Source organism: Amblyomma americanum, chromosome 1 (assembly GCF_052857255.1).
Source record: "Amblyomma americanum isolate KBUSLIRL-KWMA chromosome 1, ASM5285725v1, whole genome shotgun sequence".
NCBI classification, from domain to species: domain Eukaryota; kingdom Metazoa; phylum Arthropoda; class Arachnida; order Ixodida; family Ixodidae; genus Amblyomma; species Amblyomma americanum.
The window spans coordinates 141891590-141912090 of NC_135497.1; the positions used below are offsets into that span (position 1 = coordinate 141891590).

At 48.6% G+C, this 20501-nt stretch overlaps 1 pseudogene; it reads right to left on the bottom strand.

Annotated features, from left to right (window-relative positions):
• Positions 1-3960: 3960 nt before the first annotated feature.
• On the bottom strand, positions 3961-19894 carry LOC144136254 (tubulin beta chain-like; annotated as a pseudogene).
• Between the last annotated feature and the right edge of the window lie 607 nt (positions 19895-20501).

Here is a 20501-nt window from a genome sequence, read left to right on the forward strand (position 1 = left end):
AAATTATTTCCTCGCTTTAAACAAAAATTACCTCGATAAAAACTTCAGAAATGGAAGGCAATAAACTGTTTTACGTAATCCGCTATTGTTTGTATTTCTACTTGGACCACCTCAAGGTGAAATTAACGAGTGTTTTGGCTCAAAATTCACTTTTTGTAACTAGATTTTTTTTCCTTCTGCATCCGCAGTTTCATCACCTGTAAAATTTATTATAGGTACTGGACATCTACAGGAACAAAACGGCTATTCCAGAATTTCCGAGAGAAAGTTCATATTTAAAACAAAAAATGACAAAAATGACACATTTTCATACTTTTTTCGATTAAAAAAAATATTTATGCCGTGTAAAGCAGCATGCTCCGAATTGTATCGAAAGACAGAATCTGTGCAAATGTCAATGAAAAACTTTTTGTAGTGTTTTCTAAATATTTGCTTATTTAGCAGTGCCTGTTTTCTCATTTTTTCTGAATATTCAATCTTCCCTCACTTCACTAATAAATTTTTTAGGCAAAAATGCTTCAGGCTTTCATTACGCACATTACGATGTTTCCACGAATTTTTTGAACAAATTGGAGATGGTCGAGCGCAACGCCTGGGATGTTTGGCGTGGAATGATCCAGGTAGAACTATGTGAGTATGACGTCAGGGGACGAAAAGGCGGCATAGTTTCGGTTCCGCGAATTCAAGATGGCGGCCATTAAAATTGATTGTGTCCTTCTATACCTTAATTCTCCCCCGTATGACGTCAGGGGACGAAATGGCGGCATAGTTTCGGTTTCTCAAATCTAAGAAGGCGGCGATTAAAATTGGTTGTGCTCTCCCATGTATATTTTGAACCCATTGGAAGGCCAGTTGGCGCGTCCAATTGTAATGCCGGCCCACACAAAACAAATTGTTTGCTTCCAATCGGAAAATATCCCATTATTTACTTGGAACCAATTGCAAGCTTCAAATGGAATATGAGGGGCATTCCAACTGGAACACTTATAGAAATGTTAACCGCTGGCTTCCTAATCAAGTGGCAGCTCCAAGTAGGCCGCAGGCGAGCATGCATGACACACAAACCATAGGCATAAACGTTGCGGCAGTTCCTGTCCTTATGGTTTGTCTGTCTGTCTGTGTTGCCAGGAAGAAAAAAGGAAAGTGCACAGGCCTGCTCACTGGCTCAAGCCGAGCCACAATCGCTACCACGTGCAGATAGTAGGAGAGTTGAAAGATGGGATAGAAAGACAGGATAGTAAAGACGCTTTGAAGACAAGGCCGATTGCGGAGGTAGTGCATTATACCGGGCCAACCGGTGGCGGAAGTGAAGCAAACTTCAAACTCTCCGCCACATTTCCAAAAATAAGTCCAATTGGATCCGCACCAGATATTCTTGCATGTGGCCCACTTAGAGCTAATATAAACGAAAACGTAGCATATGGACGGGCCCCCCAGTATACTCTGTTAAACCACTTAGAGCTGCCACTCATAAAGAGGATCAGTTCGGCCTGATGCTGCATGCGACGCACATTTTCAGCGCTCGATTTGTGAATTGTGGTTCGTACACGAGCGATGAGGGACGCCGTAGTGGAGGGCTTCGGATTTTAGATCACATGGGATTCCTTAACATACAACGACATCGCACAGCACACGGGCGTTTTTTTTTATTTCGCCTACATCGAAATGCGGCCGCCACGGACGGGATCGAACCCAGGACCTTGGGATCAGGTGCTGAACGCCAAAGCCACTGTAACGGGTCACTTTATTTGTGTTCGTAAATAAAATATTACAGTCGAACCTGGATTATGAAACTCGAAGGGGTTCACGAAATAGTTGATCTACCGGTATATCGATAATTCAGTGTAGGAAAAATGGCGATAGGTAAGCTTATCTATGACCTAGAAGCAAGAATACAATGCATACATTCTTGTGACACGGTGCCTGGCTGACGACGATCTTCTGCCTGGTCAGGTCCGTTGACCGCAACGAGGTGTCCTAGTCCTCCCAGGTTCGGAGAGGCACCAGCCCGGCGGGGGGAGGGGACGCCGGGCATGACGGGAGGATGTGTGCAAGGGTGGCCTTGGGGCGGGAGCACAAGGTGCATATGGGGGTACCGGCTTAAATTTATAGAGATGGGCTGGTGTAGGTAGCGTGTGCGTCTGCAGGGGACGCCAGACTGATTTCTTTGCGGTAGTAAGGGATGGGTGGGGTGGCGGGAGATGAGGGCGCTCAGCGCGGGAGTTTGTGGTGAGCTCAGCAAACGAGTGCATACGCTCCTTCGAAAAATTCCCCACGAGGTCCGCCTGTGCCCGACTTCTAGACTCTCGGGCTAAGGAGTCGGCGGCCTCGTTGCTGGGATTTCCCAAGTGCGCAAGCATTCAGATGAGCTCAGCGCGTTAGAATAGGTGGGGGGGGGGGGTGCACCAGGGATTGTGCAGGGTGGTGAACCCTGTTCCTGGCATAGTTTATAATGGCTGTTTTTGACTCACTGATGATGTAACCGACATTTGTGTATGTCATAGCAATAGCGGTCTTCTCGGCTCCCTCAGGGGTGGTGCCTGAAGGAAGCTCGAAAGTTAGGGAGGCTATGTGGGGGTTGCGGACAAGTGCAGTGGCTCCATGCTCATCGCAGGTTGCATCCACCCAAACGCATCCCCATACCATTTATGTCGCGCTGCCTCGCGCGCCTTTCTCCGACCTTGATTACGGTGGGGGTGCATGTTCCTCGGTAATGGTTTGACATGGATCGAAGTGCAGATCTGGGTAGGGAGTGTTCTTAGTGATGTATTGTTTGCGGAGATAGTGATGCAGGCCTGTTGCTGATTGAGTATGTGTCGTCCGGCAGCACCTAATCAAAGGTTCTGGGCTTGTATGTGGACCTCTCGAAGTTCTTGTAATGCGTTATGGACTCCGCGTTCGAGCAGTCTCTTAATTACAGGGAAGCTCACTTGTGTCGTGCACCGTAGCGGTGCCCTAGCGCATGCCATCCGCCTTGTTTGCGGGAGGTGTGGGATTCGACCCCCTGCCGCCGCGTACCCATCGGTCTCTAATGTTCCCCTGGCCTGGTGCTCAGATTCTGTGAGATGAGATGATTGGGAAATTGGTCTTGACCCTACCGCGTGTACGTCACCGCGAACACCCAATAGCCGTTCGAGCGCGCTCCGCACAGGTGCTGGTGGAGTGTCTTCACCGTGGTGTAAGAATATTTTCTTACACCATGGTCTACACTCAATCGCGAAAGCGTTCAACAGCTGCGCTGGTCAAACGCATTGATATGAAAACAACCGTTGAAGCATTCAATCCAACTCTGTTCTGATGGTCCACCGGTACCGGGCGTGGATAGGGGTCACTCTTGGAGAGGGCGATTGGGGGGGGGGGGGGAGGTCCGTTTGAACCATGCATTTCTTCGACTTTTTTTTTGTAAAACTAAATTGAGTTCAGCATGGTTTTCCTGTATAAAATTTCCTCTCGCTTTGAGGATTGGGGGCGAACATCCTCCACCCCCTCCCAATATCAGTATACAAGCACATGGTGCAACCACCGCGCTTCGTGCCGCACGTCGCGGAGATTTCACCTACGGTTAAATTGATGATCAGCTGCTAATTGTATATAACATGCAACGTCTCCGAGGCTTCTTTAAGCCGTCCTCGTTCGCGTTGGTAGCGCCAGCATACTTGCATTCGTTGTGGCGCTATGGAGCGCTGTCACCATCAGTAGCGGCGCCCTCTTTTTGCCAAGCAACAAGAACAGGAGCTTACACGCCTCCAAGTGATAGAACAGCCTTGCTCTCGCCGTTATTTCCAACTCATGCTGGGACTTTATTGCGAATATATATCGTTTCGTGTTGCGTCACACCAAACAATTTTTTTTTCTAGTAAAACCAAATGCTCGCCATGGCCAGTAGCCTGGCTTGCCTAATATACATCGTTTATTTTATCGGAACTCTGCAAGCCAAATGGGAATTTCGGTGGCGGTATCTCAGGCAGTGTCGGCGAGGGCGTCCTCGTCGTCGAACTCTCCCTCGTCGTCGGCTGTGGCCTCCTGGTACTGCTGGTACTCGGACACCAGGTCATTCATGTTGGACTCTGCTTCGGTGAATTCCATTTCGTCCATGCCTTCCCCAGTGTACCAGTGCAAGAAGGCCTTGCGGCGGAACATGGCTGCAAATTAAGACGGGCACCACGAATATTAGTTGTTTTTGTAGGCTTTCACGAATTGCAGCGGAACTTATACAGCTAGTTCAATTCTATCCGTCCGAATTATTTCCACCAAGTTACCCAGCTGTTCGGATTTTTGTTTCTGCGCCAACAAGTCCAGCTTTCTCCCGCTTCTCGATTCAAACTCGTGACGTCAAGACAAGCGAAATTCGTGACCACCGCTTAGTGAATAGCGATGTAGACTAGCCTCAGGGATCCACGACCAAAAAACAAAAAAGGAAGAAAACTCTTGAAGCACTGTAGTTTGCTTGCAAAAACGGTCGGTGATGGCGGCATCTGTATTTCATTTTTTGACCTTTACCTGGCTAGGGAAGGGGACGGACCTTTGTCCCCGTTTGGGTTGTCCACTGTTCGGGTTATAGGTGCGCAGGGTTGAATGGGGGAAGTTCTAGAGATTGTGTAGGGTATCTAGGTCTGAGTAGAGTGACTCTAGGTCTGAGGTAGCTCACTCCCCACGGCATGGGGACAAATGCCCATCTCTTTCCCTTTCGCCTAGCCTTAGTGGTAGAAGCTCCGTTTTTTAGTGATAAAAGTGTCTTTCGCAATTAGAACGCTGCTAAATTTCCATTCATGCCAACTTGAATTTGTCCTCAGAGTCTCTTTAAAGGTGGCCGCTTCGTTACCTCTTTATGAGTGATTTTTACGGGCACTGCTAAACTTGTAATGTTGGAAACATTACCCCTCCTTGATACACGGTCTGCACTTGGTGAACAGGGAAATGTCGCGCTTGTCATCTGAGATGTTTAATGAACGGGGTCGTTCCTTGCAGCTTGTGGTTTGTCAGTGAAATGCGTGTACAAAAGCTTTGCCGACACTGTTTGTGACGTCATCTTTGTCACAAAAGAACACCGCATCCAACACACCCCTGTTTTGGTTTAGGTTTTCTGCTTTTTGCTCTTTGATGATTGTTTTACTCACAGTTCTATTAACAACAGATTGCAACGAACAGAGAGGGCTTTAAGCAATATTACGGGAGCGCCACCTTAAGATTAAAAAAAATAATAATCCCAAAGTTGCCCTTGAACGATGAAGTAGGCGCTCTATGCAACTGCAGATTATACGTGTGAACTGCATGCTGTGCTATGAGTAGAATGTAATTCGAGCAATTCTGATAAATGACTGACCAGTGAATTGTTCTGAAATGAGCTTGAACAGCTCCTGAATGGCCGTGCTGTTCCCGATGAACGTCGCAGACATCTTGAGGCCACGGGGTGGGATGTCGCAGACGGCGGTCTTGACGTTGTTCGGGATCCACTCGACAAAGTAGCTCGAGTTCTTGTTCTGGACGTTAAGCATCTGTTCGTCGACCTCCTTCATGCTCATGCGGCCGCGGAAGATGGTGGCTACCGTCAGGTAGCGGCCGTGGCGGGGGTCGCAGGCGGCCATCATGTTCTTGGCGTCGAACATCTGCTGCGTCAGCTCCGGCAAGGTCAGCGCCCTGTACTGTTGGCTGCCTCGGGACGTGAGTGGTGCGAAGCCGGGCATGAAGAAGTGCAGACGCGGGAAGGGCACCATGTTGACAGCCAGTTTGCGCAGGTCAGCGTTCAGCTGGCCGGGAAACCTGCGTGTGTATGGTTACTTAAGTTGCTTTAAGACTGTTTTTTTTTGCGTTAAGCACCGCGAACAAGGGCCTGCAGGCGCCGCGCCATTCATGTCCCCAAATGTGCTACGAAGTTATACACAACACAAGCTATTCCCTCTTCAGGTGTGGTGAAGTAGTTTGCAGGCCTAAGCGCCTGTGGCCATTGTGGGCATCGGGCCATTCGTCGACGGCAGTGATCGGTGCCACTCACTACAGCTTCGCATATAGAGATGTCGAGTGACAGTAATAGACTACGATCCCTGAGAAAAGAAAGCTTCGTCACCTGAGGCATGTTGTGACTCCGGACATTGTGACAGAAACCAGGTGGTTGAGGTCCCCGTATGTGGGAGTGGTGAGCTTCAGGGTTCGGAAGCAGATGTCGTATAGCGCCTCGTTGTCAATGCAGTAGGTTTCGTCGGTGTTCTCCACCAGCTGGTGCACGGACAGGGTGGCGTTGTAGGGCTCGACGACGGTGTCGGAGACCTGCAGTTTTGAATGCGCTTGAATTCGCACTTTCTGTCGACGTGGTGCAAAGCCTACCACATCTATGCACAAGAAAAATTTTCTCATTTTTAAGCACTGTGATTCTTCGATTTCTCGCTACCATTGTCGAGCATTAAAGGGACAAGAAATTATTTTGATGGTCAAATTCTAGGGCAGCGATCAGTAGAGGTGGCCTTTGTCAGTATTAATTCGAGTCAAATTCAAAAGCTCTGCGTGGACCCTACACACACCTCCTTCACGCCCCGACGTCATGCAGATGCGGTGACGCTGATGTCAGTAGCGCGCCTTTGGCACGGCAGGCAAAATAGGTTCCGCCTGCCCGTGCAAGATTTGCCTCTCTGAACAAAACGCCAGCAGTTCTTACATTGTAATGGACGGGGCTGCAGTGGGTCAACACGGTAGACAATGGGCCAGACTGATTTCCCATCGGCAAGAGGACCCCGCAAAAGTTGCTATAGCAGACTCAGTTGGAAAACGAGAGCCTCCAGCCTCTGTTGCAGCGGTAAACTGAGAGGATGCCCACACCGGCATCATGGAAGTCCAAGAATTTCTTCTGGCGTAGCGGAGGGATACACACCGCGGATTATTCCTTTTACGCAGGCGAGTTGCTCGGGAATAAACGCTTTCACCGGGAGTGAGGCAAAAGAGGTGCACTGCAGCAAGTCTGCAACACAATCCAAATCAGGTGATTTGCACAGAATTCTTCTTTTGGCAAATGGTCGAACCTCGGAAATCTCAAGATATCGAATGGTCGCTGCCTTCAGCTGCTCCTGGATCATATGAGAGTTTTTGATCTTAATTAAACCATCTCCTACAGGGACCAGAGCCACAGGGATACGCTTGGCAAAAAGAATTTAGGCAAACTGGCGAACCAGGCTACTGGACCTGTGCCCGAGGAAGACATAGCCATGTCCGTAAGCCTAAGAAACATGAAGCCTACATCCAAAAGGGAAAAAACCTGGCCAAATCCCCCACTCACGGAACGGCCTCACCAGGAGTTTACAGGATCAGCAGCACCAAGACACGCTTCAGCACCGAGGCCAGATGAAGCGGGAGGCGACATAGAACAGCCGTAGAACAGCGTCGGGTCGTATCAGCACAATGGACACTAAGGGCCGTTGTTGTTGTTGCATTCGTGACATGGCACATACCCACGACGGGGGATTGGCCAGGGTTCAGTGGGGAGACCCCATAGAATAGGGTAAATGGTGCCAAGCTATTTTGCCTTGGGTGAAATTTACGAGTGATTAAAAAGAAAAGAAGGGCCCTTTCTTCTTCTTTACCGAGTTGTTGTTGTTGTTGTTGTTGTTAGCCGATCAAAAGATGGCACATACCCACACTGGGGGATCGGCCAAGAATCGGGTGGCTATTCACCTGAACGCAGTTAACAAAAAGGAAAAGCACGTGGGAGCATAACACCGGTGAATTTTTCGTCATGAACAGAAAAGGGATGAGTGTTTTGATTTTAAAATTTTAGGAATAATAATAAAGATAGTGATTAAATATTAATGATTTAGTCAAAATGTAATAATTGATAGAAAAGAAAAGGTTGAAACACTTAGCAAGGCAGTCGGTGAGATTCTATCAGGAAATTTTGAACAGCGGTGCAAACAGATCTGTGGCTGAACCCAAATGTGGTGGCGCCAAATGATAGCAAGAGCGGGCTGCTCAAGCTAAGGCCAAGATGCTGCAAGGGCTCCTCCAGCAACCTTTTTCTCAGTGAGTTGAATCGGCGACAATACAGCCAAAAATGTTCAATGGATTCTGGCTCACGGCAAAATGCACAAAGGGGAGAGAGCGCCAAACCCGACTTGTGTAAATAGAAATTTAGAGGGGGGGTGCGGCAGCGTAGCCTCGTCAGTGATACTTCAAGCTGCCGAGAGCAACAAATTTTCCTGTTCCAATAATATTTAAGGTGCTCATAATCCGCCGATGTTAAAAGTGATGTGTCTTGCGAGCTTAAAAACGCACGTCGCCGAAATCTAGATGCTGTAATGTAGGCTGTAGCCGGGATGATTGGCAACACGGGGCCGCTGAGGGAAGCCTTTGCGAGATTATCAGCAATCTCATTTACTGTCACACTGCTGTGGCCGGGAACCCATACTAAATGAACAAGGCTCAAATGCGGAGGAAGTAGGGATAAGAAAGTTGATAAAATGGGACCGTCAACCTGTGCAGCGAGGGACGAACACAAAGATAAAGAATCAGTAATTACTGCAACTGCTGTAATAGAGGGGTCTAGCTTGCGTAGAGCAAGTACAACTGCTAGAAACTCTGCTTGAAAAATAGGGGTGAAATCTGGAAGGCGCAGAGAAAAGGACCAGTCTAAATGGGAGCAAAATATTCCCACACCTGCTTTTTCATTGCATTGCGATGCATCAGTGGCTATTGCTATATCGGTTGGTAGGGTCCTCAGATGATCTTCTAGAAGGCCATTTAGAATACTCGGTGGCAAAAGTTTTGCATTTTTTGGGAATATGTCGTCGAAAACAATGTGGATAGTGGGCCCATTCCGAAGCGCAGGAAGGATATCATAAATGTTTACATCTAAAGGCTGAAGTAATCTTTGCGCAAACACTACCTGAGGGGAATTGAAACGAGAACAGGGGACACCAAAAAAGGAGGTCGGCTGAGAACAGAAAAGGCTTTGGGAACGGTGGAAATGGGATTCATAGATCCTGAGGTAAGTTTGCACAGTTAAAAATTGAAGTCGTGATAAGAGAGACGGAATGCGGGCTTCAAGGTACAGCACATTGATAGCCACACATTTTGGAAGGCCGAGGCACATGCGAAGTGCTTCCCTCTCTAAAAGGACGAGAGGGCGAAGTTTATATGTAGCCGAGCCTGAAAACAACACTGATCCAAATTCTAAAATTGGCCTGACATACATTATGTAGATCATTAATAGCGCATCTCTGCGCATGCCGTACCGGTGATGACATAATCTCCGTAACATGCCCACGGCACGAGCCCCTTTCGCCGCGACATGGTCAATGTGAGGTCGCCAGGTGAGTTTGTTGTCATAAATGACCCCTAGGTATTTTAGGGATTGAACCTGCGGTATTATTTTTAACTGGCAAGTGAGAGATACCACTACAGGAGTGAATAGAGGGAAAACAAGAGTGGCGCAGTTGCCAACATTTAACTTCAGGTGTAATGCGCTCAACCAGTGCTCAAGTGTATTCAAATATGACTGCAACAGACCATACAGAGAATGTATATCCGGCGCAGAAGCAAAAAACGCAATGTCGTCCGCATAGACGTAAGTGCGTACATGGCGGTGGAGAGGAATTGAGCTTAACAGAATATTAAAGAGCACAGGAGAAAGAACAGCTCCTTGCGGTACACCTCGCGTTTGTCTATACCTCTCTGAATGAACACCATTATGGACGCAAAAGAATTCCGTGTTATGAAGAAATGCAGATATCCATGCAACTATATAATCTGGAAATTGAAGAGACTGTAGCCTATGTATCAGGATGGAGTGTTCTACACTGTCGTAAGCTTTGGCGACATCTAACGTAACCAAAGCCGCGACCAGGCGTTGACGACGAGCAAGGAGAATTCTGCTCTCAAGATCAGCATGTATATTCCATATCGAACACCGTGGCCGGAAACCGAGTTGGCACGGGCTGAGTATACTTTTGCGGTCCACAATGGCTGACACCCGAATTAGTAACAACCTTTCTATCAACTTTAGCACGTTTGATGTTAAAGAAATTGGCCTAATATTATCCAATTCATAGCCTCCACCCTGATTTTTAAGTAAAGGGATCACCTTGGACAGCTTCCACTCAGAAGGTATCCAAGCGTGTTTGAGAGAGTAGTTTATTAGGTGCAATAAGGAGTTGGGAGACTCTTCAAATAGAATCTTGAGCATCTTTGTGGTAACACCATCAGGGCCAGGAGCAGCAGCTGGCAATCTCTGGACAACTTGTGAAAGCTCTGATAGATTTACTTGTGAGTCATTATCATTTGGTACGACTGGTGCAAACAACAATGGTCGCATAGGTAGTAAAGACGAGAACCGCTTTTGCAGGCCTGTGGCTATTAATTCAACCGCCTGGATAGCTTCTACAGGTGACATAACTAATGACTGAAAATTATGAGAGGACTTGAGCTGTTTCCTAGACCGTAGAAAACCGAATAGTGCACGTCGGTTGCCCGCCTTTGAAAGATAATCGAAGTGTTCCGAGTCATATTTTTCCTTTGCGCGAGAAACTGTGCGTTTAAAGGTGGCTGCAATAAATTTATAATCACTCCAGTTATTCGGACATTGGTTATGAAGAAGCTTTTTTCATGCTGCCTTCCTCCGCCTGTAATCTCTTGTACAGTCCGCATTCCACCAGTTAGAAGAATTCCCTTTTATTGGCCTCACCAGGAACTCCGACTTTTTACGGCTTTCCTCAATAGCCAGACATATGCTTGCTGACTGGTGGACCTCGGCGATGTTAGACACTGGAGCAAGGGCAGAGCGCAACGCCGTCTGAAATCTATCATAATTTACATGTGACCGCAACTGAGAAGACGCCGGAGTAACACGACATATGATATCAAAATGAATAGGTATATGATCACTTGAAGTGCCGCTATCAACTGTCGACCAATTCGTTACGCCAATTCCAGGACTAATGAACGTGATATCTAAAACAGATTGAGTGTGTGAGCGAAGATAAGTGGCCGATCCTGAATTTAAGCACATCAGGTTGTGATCAGAAACCCAGTCCCAAAGGCGCTTGCCGCATGAATTAGTCCTAAAACCCCAAGACACATGGTGAGAATTGAAGTCCCCAGCCACGAGAACTGGGTTTTTACAGTTTACGAGTAAAAAATCCAGAGGTCTAACATCCTGGACTCCATTGGGGAAATAACAATTTGCTATTGAAAATGGAGAGCACCCAGGAAGTACAAAGTCTATTGCCAAAATCTCACAGTCAGGAGACATTTGTTGAAAAGATACCACAGCCCTGTGGCAAAATTTCAAAGAGACTAAAGTTAGTAAACCCCCGCCTCTTGACTGGCGGTCTAGGCGAAATGACCGGTAATTTTTGATATGAAAATGTTTATCGGTTGAAAGCCACGTTTCTTGCAGAATTAAGACATCCGGATTAAGCTGAGTAGAAAGGCAGTGTAAATCTGTGGAAGCGGAAAGAATAGAGCGACAGTTCCACTGCAGAACTCGCAACGACGCTATGGTTGCGAAAGTCTAGCAGCAGCAACTGCCTGCTCCAAAATGGTATCCTTGGTTTTAGTGCCAAGCTGCTTCTTCTTTGATTTGGGCTGGGTGCCCTGAGAAGACAACGAATGAGACATGGGGGACCCACTGCGCTTAAGGAGCCGCGCATCAGGCTCCACCATCTCGGAATCATACATTATATCAACATCCCTCGAAGTACCCGAGGTAGGTACAGCGGCAGTGACAGAAGTTTGCTCCTGGGGTTGTGATGCTACTGGAATTTGAGACCGGATAAGAGGAGAGGGAATTGTTGTCGAAAGAGGTGCCAAACTAGCCTGCACGGCATGTGTAATCTGAGACGCTAGAACATTTGTAAAGCACTCCGACACACTTGCGACAATCTTTTCTACCATTTTAGACATCGAAGCCTCCACAGCAGCCGCAATCCGCCTTTTTCATTTTCCTGTGCTGCCACCTCGCGTACACCGCTGGAAGCTCACTGGTAGGGTACTGCGCGCCCAACCCGGCCGGACTGAGTGCCGCTGCGGAGCACGTTTTGTTGGAATCTATCAACGATGGCGTGTCCTGGGCAGCACCTGGTACCTGGAGGATTTCTAGGGTTGACTGATGGCTTGGTGCGAAGTCTGAGGCAGGCTGTAGTGCTCACAGAAGAGCAAATTCTTCAGTATCTCCGATCATCCGGCATGCGATGCGAACACCAGCTAGGAAGGGCCGCCGCTTCAGAGATGAAGGCTACATTCGGAACATAATGTTCAATGAAATATCCCCGATCAGTGAGGTTGGCGTTTTCCGCTGTATATGCCTGCCATTCATGAAAGGTGGATAATACATCGTGCACGCCGTAGTACAGAAAACGACTGGGGACAACAGTTTTCACAAGCAATCGTTGTGCTCAAGCCCTGCCGAATAGCTACACGAGCTATAAAAGCACAAGCGTACTCGCAACAAAGCAGCTCTGCTAGCATTTCACTGTATTTTCCCACAACACACCGCTGCATAGGTTAAACAAGCATGCGCGTCCATAAAGACGAGCGCGAGAGGCGCACATTAATCCATTCCGGCGATACCACGGAGAGCTCTTCATCATGGATATGATTCGAACACACGCATAACGCACCTTCTTCTTCTGCTTCTTAATACATGGCACATACCCACACGGGGGGATTGGCCAGGGTGTAGTGGCATAAACAAGGAAATTTCCATAGGAGATTATGACAAAATTTTAGCACCATGCGTGAATGCTCTCGTAGCTTCTTTTTCGTTGCCCGCTCCATCGCGCGTTGAAAGCGGCTCACAGAGCTTGCCCATTTGGCCTTCTTGCTTGAGAAAGCAAAAAGCGCCGGAACGAAGTCTGGGTGCCGCGGTGACATTCGAGGCCTTCCTGCATGCCCATGAATAAAACACTTCATGATCGACTGCACACGCATTTAAACACAGTACCTCGTCCGCACCTGTCACAAAGTGATTCCCGCACAGTCTTGACGTGCTTGACGGTGCCCAAGGGCGGCACGATCGTCGAGCCGGCGAACTGCTTTTATCCACGCTTCGCGTCGAAGGCTGTCCCGGGAAGCGCTCGGAAAGAGAAAAAATCCGAGTTTACTTCCCTTTACATATTGGGCATTGATGCCGTATGCAACACATTTCGTAGGTATCGCCATATGCGTCGCGCTGAACGCCCGACGGCTGCAGCAACGCACCCCGCGTAGGAAGCCGGTTTGTTAACACTTCCACGACCAGTCTCGAGTGGAGCGAGCGACCCTTCCAATATGTTTCGCGACACCGCCGCCAGGGGATGGGCGCATGCGCAGTCGCGTCGTGAAAAAGGCGGATTGCCTGGGACAGCGTTGAGTCTAACATGACACCTTGCCGAGCGGTCACACCGGCATAACCGTGGGCACGTTCTTTGACCTCTGAAATAGCGTCACGGCGCGAACAGCGTTTCCTGTCAATTATTTCCAGAATTTGAATTTCCTGAGCTCGAGAGGGACAATTTGAGTAGTTTGCAGAGTGCGCACCACCGCAAAGGCAACACTTCTTATTCTTCTCAGTGCAGGTGCTTGTTGAATGACCATCCCCACAGTTGCAACACCTCAAGTTGGATTTGCAACCGCCAGCGCTATGTCCATAGCGCCAGCAGTTGTTACACTGCAGAGGCCGAGATGATAATGGGTCTACTCGAATAATTAGAGGCCATGCCTTGATTTAAGATGGGCAGGAAGTGCCGGCAAAGGTAGCAATCACTGATTCAGTGGGCATCCGCACGTTGTTTACATCCCGGCTACAGCGGTGCACAGCAACAACACCTGCAGCCGACAGAAGCTCAAGAGTCTCTGCCGGAGACAGGGAAGAGTCTACACCTCGTACAATACCTTTCGTGCACGCCAGATGAGAAGGGATGAAAGAACTTACCCGAAGGGAGGCAAAGGATGAGGAGTTTAGTAAATATCTTACACAGGCGAGGTCTGGCGATCTGCACAGAATCCCACCACGTCCAAACTGGCGAACCTCTGAGATTGACTCATAATGAGAAGTCGTCGACTGGAGAGCAGCCCGAACAGCACCAGGGTTGTTCATCCTGATAGCACCACCATCCCTAGGCACCAGCGCGACAGGGATACTGCCGACACCACTGCGCAAAAAAGCTTCCAACGGTAGGAGATCAGTTGACAGAGAAGCCGACCAGAGGGAACTCCCCTGGCCGGGAGACTGGGTGGACATAGTCCGGACTTACTGCCTTACCGCGCAAAGACGCAGAGAGAAAATGCCACAATCAGCCACCCGAAACTTAGCCGATCGTTCCCAGCAGAGCAGAGCCGTCGGGGCAGCGATGAACAGGACGAACGCGTCGAGACAGAGCTCTTAGGAGGAACCCCGGGGATGTCTCACTTCGTAGCACCGGTACAGCGCCCGGTGTCTTTGGTGGCCGGCGGCGATCGAGTCTTCAGCGAGGGCCCTGCGCGTGCTTTGGGGGCCTGTCAATGCTCCTATATCGTCAATGCTTCTATATCTTCTTCCTCGTCTCTTCTTCCTCGTTTCCAGTTGCAGCGTGCTTTTGTCTTCGTTTTTGCCATTGCATGACAACGGCCTCCAAAGTATCTCATAAAGCTAGCGCAAATAGATGAGAGCACACGAAGCTGCGTCCAGCACACGTAGTTGCAGGCGAGTGGAATTTTTCGGCTTGAGCCCCTGCGTCTTTCAATCAGACTCCTGCGTTGCTAGGGAAATGTTTCGGTTTGGTTTGGTTTGGTTTATGGAGTTTTAACTTTCCAAAGCGACCCAGGCTATGAGGGACGCCGTAGTGGAGCACCCCGGAAATTTCGACCACCTGGGGTTCTTTAACATACACTGACATCGCACAGTACACGGGCCTCTAGAATTTCGCCTCCATCGAAATTCGACCGCCGCCGCGGCCGAGGTCGAACCCACGTCTTTGGGGTTAGCAGCCGAGCGCCATAACCACTGAGCCACCGCGGCGGCTATGCAAACGTTTCATTTAGGGGGTACACTAACAGAAACTGTCGGGTGAAACAATGCAGCGAGATTGAGAGGAGACGCGGAAATTGAAAGTATTTTCGTTATTTATGCATGAGATGTAACCAAATTTGGCACAACTGTGAACTTTTTATGCTAATTTCAGTGCTGTGCTTTATTTTCAGCTGGCTGGTACAGATGTTGGGTTATTATAATTAACACCGTCGTCAAGTCATCGAGTGTGGAATAATTAAGTAGAAAGTGCGCAAATTTTTTATGCCAGCATGTTCACAAAGCCCTGCTTTGTGTGATGACGCTACTGTTCTTTTTTTTTTATGCAAAGTACGTATGCAAACAAAAGTTAAACTCTAGCATGCATATTTACGTGAACACATTTCTTAGAAAAATAACTTCAACATGCTACTGCATGTGTACAAAAAATTGTCAGATTTATTACACTACTCAATCTCTCAGGACCGCGGTGGTTCAGTGGTTATGGCGCTCAGCTGGTGACCCCAAAGACGCGGGTTCGATCCCAGCCGCCGCGGTCGAATTTCGATGGAGGCGAAATTCTAGACGTCCGTGTACTGCGCGATGTCAGCGCACGTTAAATAAGCCCAGGGGGTCGAAATTTCTGGAGCCCTTCACTAGGGCGTCTCTCATAGACTGAGTTGCTTTGGGACGTTAAACCTTCATAAACAAAACCATAAATAAATCAACGTCTCAGGATTCATTCGCAGCAAATAGAATCATTCTATTTTTATTCGTTACGAAATTACGAAGGGATGAGTGATGCCAATCGTAGAAAACGTGAAAGCTGAGAAAACCAACCTTAAAGTTTATTCTCTCGTTTGCTTCGTTCACCCTCGTAGCTTTTTCTTTTGGTCAAAGAAATGCGGCACTGCAATCAATGGAACCTCTGATCTTCTGATCATTCCGCTTCCAAGGGATACTAAGATAGTGGTGCACCGCCGTCGGAAACCCGTGGAATTCGCGATGCGCCGAGGCCACCAGAAGGGCGATTCGCTCAATCTTCGACGCCCGCACATCAAAAAAGCGTAATTTTCTAAATTTCTACTGCACAAAAAATTGCGATCAGTTTGGCCATTTTAATAAGGTGACAAATCGGCCTCGTTGGTGCATGATCTTGTGGCGAAAAGCAGCGCTTACACGCGACAGAGGAGACTGGAGACACGACGCTGTCCCCACTTGCCTCGCTGCGTGGCACGTGTGTCAAGTGACGGTGAGCGCACGTCTGCTCCGCCGAAACAACGCCAGAGCTTCTCCTCACTGCTATCCCGAAGTGGAATTATTCCGGCTTGTACAGAGCGTCAAAAAGTGGTTATTTTATTCCACGGCTAGCGTAGAAATCAACGGCAGCAACGCTTTCTGTTTGCAACTGATCATATATACAACACACAGTGCCAAACAATATCTCTGAATAGGCCGTACGTGGTCAACGCGAGCCTGTGCACTTCGAGAAATTACGAAGTTCAAAGCATCAACAGCATCAACCACTTGGTGATTCGCAGAAACCGACAACGCGCCTACAAGCCTACCGCGAGCCCGCTAGCGACTGCAGTGACACCTTGTTTGTTTGCAAACATGCAGCAGGTCTGCGGGAATACGGTGGCCGCAGCTGGCAAAAGACAGGGTTAATAGGAGAGACATGGGAGAGGCCTTTGCCCTGCAGTGGGCCTAGTCAGGCTTATGGTGACGATGATGGTGCAGCATGTCTATAATTTACAATTTCTATTTAAATCGCTGCTCGCACTGACCCGCAGTCTGCTAGGGCGACAGCTCACCTCGCATTCTTTGCCTTAGCACACTATACTTAGCCGCTCCTACCCCAAAGATGTCAGTGGGCAGCCTGACGCCCACTGCCCATTGGGCATGCTCAGGTTGCGTGGGCGGGAATGCGCAGCCCCGACCTGTTTTCTGTTAGCACGAAAGCAATCCTAGCCAACCCCTAACGGTTTCGACGATGTCTCACGCGGAGAAAATGAAGCCTCAGCCAGACTCAGTAAGGAAATGCGTGTGCATGGCAATGAAGCTCAATTCTGGGGATGGTCCTGCAGGGTAAGGACAGCAACACATGGTATGGCACATGATGGTGTATATTGTGTATGGGGGTTTAACGTCCCAAAGCGACTCAGGCTATGAGGGACGCCGTAGTGAAGGGCTCCGGAGATTTCGACCACCTCGGGTTCTTTAACGTGCACTGGCATCGCACAGTACACGGACCTCTAGAATTTCGCCTCCATCGAAATTCGACCGCCGCGGCCGGGATCGAACCCGAGTCTTTCGGGCCAGCAGCCGAGCGCCATAACCACTTAGCCACCACGGCGGCCCTGATATGGCACATGAAGAATGTCCCAAACATGGTTAGGACGCCCGAAATTTGCCCTTCGAATGACCTTGACCGAATTCGACTGCCGGTGAATCTGGCTGTGCTCAGGTGGAAGACAGGCTTCACCTCGTCTCGAAATGAAATTGGCCCACCTCCAAAAATAAGAGTTGGCCCACCCCCTAAAATTTGAAAATTGACCTACGTTCGGGACCGACATGCGACACCCCCAGAATGGGTTTGGCCCACCCCCAAAATTTGGGAGGCCCACCATGCTTTCGCGCACTATTTCGTGCTTAGCAATGATAAACCGCTAGCCATTTTTTTTTCGGCACGTCGTTGTGTAAGAGTTGAGGGAAGCTAAGAAGCATCATTTTTAATGCGCCGATATCTTCGGTGTTAAAGGGTTGTAGACACCAAAAATTTGCTCGCATGTTTTCTGCTTTCAAATGATGCTTTAGACATTAGAATACATGTATCGCCGCGTTGTTTTCGCCTACGACCGATAAATAATATAGAATTGAATTTTTTCTTTCATGCTGTTTCGGTTTCATCAACCGAACGATGGCTGTGACGTGTAGTTGGACTTGGAGTATCGTGAGGCAGGAAAAAAACGGCAGTATGACTGCTGATACGTCGTTTGTTTTTATTCCAGCTCTTGAAGCAGGCTTGTTTAAGCGTTACAGTGAATTAAAACTACGTGTCAGCGTTTATATTGCAGTTTTTTTCGTGCCTCACATGACCTAAAGTCGAACTACTTGCCACAACCATCGTTCGCTTGATGAAACCGAAACAGCATGAGGGAAGGAATTCAGTAATCAGTGATTTAGCGGTTGTATGCGAATACCAGACGATGATCCATGTATTATAATGCCTAAAGCATCATATGGAAGAATAAAACGCGCAACTAAATTTACATGTCTGTAGTCTTTTAATGAAGCTAGCTTATACTTTTTTTCCTGTTCGGTGACGAGTGATGGAATAGCGATCGCTCGTGCGCTTTTCCTAACCTCAGTATATACCATTTCATGGTCCCTTTAAGGTCACAGCCGTCGTGCGCTTGCACTCTGCAGCTGTTTTCGCGCCATTCGTTTGGCAGCAGCGGTGGGTGACGTAAAGTCTCGCATCTTCACGAGCGAGTGCGGTGTCGATACCACCGTAGTAGGTAGACATCAAGAAAGAAAGCTCGCTGAGGTCACCACATGCGGACGTGGTGAAGCCTTCATATCTGACGGCAGTTTAATAATAAAAATAATAATAACAATAATAATAATAATAATAATAATAATAATAATAATAATAATAATAATAATTGGTTTTCTGGGGAAAGGAAATGGCGCAGTATCTGTCTCATATATCGTTGGACACCTGAACCGCGTCGTAAGGGAAGGGATAAAAGAGAGAGTGAAAGAAAAAAGGAAGAGAGAGATGCCGTAGTGGAGGGCTCCGGAATAATTTCGACCACCTGGGGATCTTTAACGTGCACTGACATCGCACAGCACACGGGCGGCTTAGCGTTTTTCCTCCACAAAAGTTTGCGTCTCGCTGGTGTTGACGCTGTCCTGGCTTAAGACACGTGCCGGCGGCGCGGAAGCTGTCACGACGAATGCGCACCTTGGGGGAGGGCATGACGCTGAAGGTGTTCATGATGCGGTCCGGGTACTCCTCCCGGATCTTCTAGATGAGCAGCGTGCCCATGCCGGAGCCGGTGCCTCCGCCCAGGGAATGGGCCAGCTGGAAGCCCTGCAGGCAGTCGCAGCTCTCTGCCTCCTTGCGCACCACGTCCAGCACGGAGTCCACCAACTCGGCGCCCTCAGTGTAGTGGCCCTTGGCCCAGTTGTTGCCGGCGCCACTCTGGCCTGCGAAGGTTACCGCGCATATGTACGCCACCTGCATATCCCCGCGCTGCTGGGAGCCGCTGTTTTGAGCCAATAAGCTTTGACCAAAAAGGTAGCCGCTAAAGCGCTTTGCGCTGAAACCTTTCCTGTTTCTACGCGAATTTTTCTTCAGTCGCATGATAGTGAAGCGGTCTTCAGGCCAAATTCGCCGACCTTATAAAATAACTTTTCATATTTCAAGATGGAAACTCAGCGCTCAGGAACGTATGTCAGGCGCATAGGGCAGCAAGCTTCGTGTTGCAATGGTCGCCTCAGTTGCTGTTCACTTGTATTTTGTACGCAGCGAATTTGCCACCGAAAGAGTGGAAACAGCCAAGATTATACAGCCGACTATGAATGCCGATTCTGAGCACAGGTACGAGCAAATCGAGTTACCTTTGTTAACCCTAAGCTGTGGCTGAACCTAACGAACACTACGATGGGCTAAGAGCAGCTGCTGCAAGGAACTTCCGGCTAGGGACGGCTAGAATTAAGCCCGGCTCCCCACGAACCTTTGCGCACACACGTGCAGCTGATGACGTTGAGCTGAACTTGATCAGTACATGCTAAAACAGCAACGGAGATATGAAGCTAAAAGAGACGCTTACCGAATATGAAATTGTCGGGCCTGAACAGTTGACCGAAAGGTCCCGATCTGACGGAGTCCATGGTTCCTGGCTCCAAGTCGAGGAGGATGGCACGGGGAACATACTTGCCGCCTGAAAAATACAAACCAGGTTTTTTTTTCTTTACAGCCGTCAGTATTTTACTACCGTTGCGTGAACTGGAACATTGCCAGCAAGTCTGCCACGCAGTTTCTAATGCTGAACGCATGCGGAGCAGACGAGCGCCACCGAACAGGGAACTGTGGGGTCGCCACATGGGGCATGTCTGCATGCGCATACTAGGCACATAGACATAATGGCGAAAACATTTCGATGCCGCTGCGTTACACGACAGAGCAGAACGTTTTCGAGCGCTCATGCACCATTTGGAGTGTGTTTGTGATGCTATCATCATGATCAGCATTCGCAGCCCCTTTGATAAAACTTACGTTTGCACAGTAGGTATGCTATTAGAACACATACGGTATTCATCCGTCATGCTTCTCGTCAAAATTTTCAATGAGGAAATAGTATGTGTCGAAAGAAATGTGCCAAAAACACAACTACAGTCTGTTAAAACTCAAGAATGTAGCGGCGAATGCTCTTCTTAAAGCCCCTCCAGCCAGTCGCTTCGGTCGGTTTTCATGAGGCAGAGGCTAAGCACGAAAAGGAAAGAGTACGGCGTTTGTACCCGTGCCGTGTGGAGTGCGTTCTTCGTT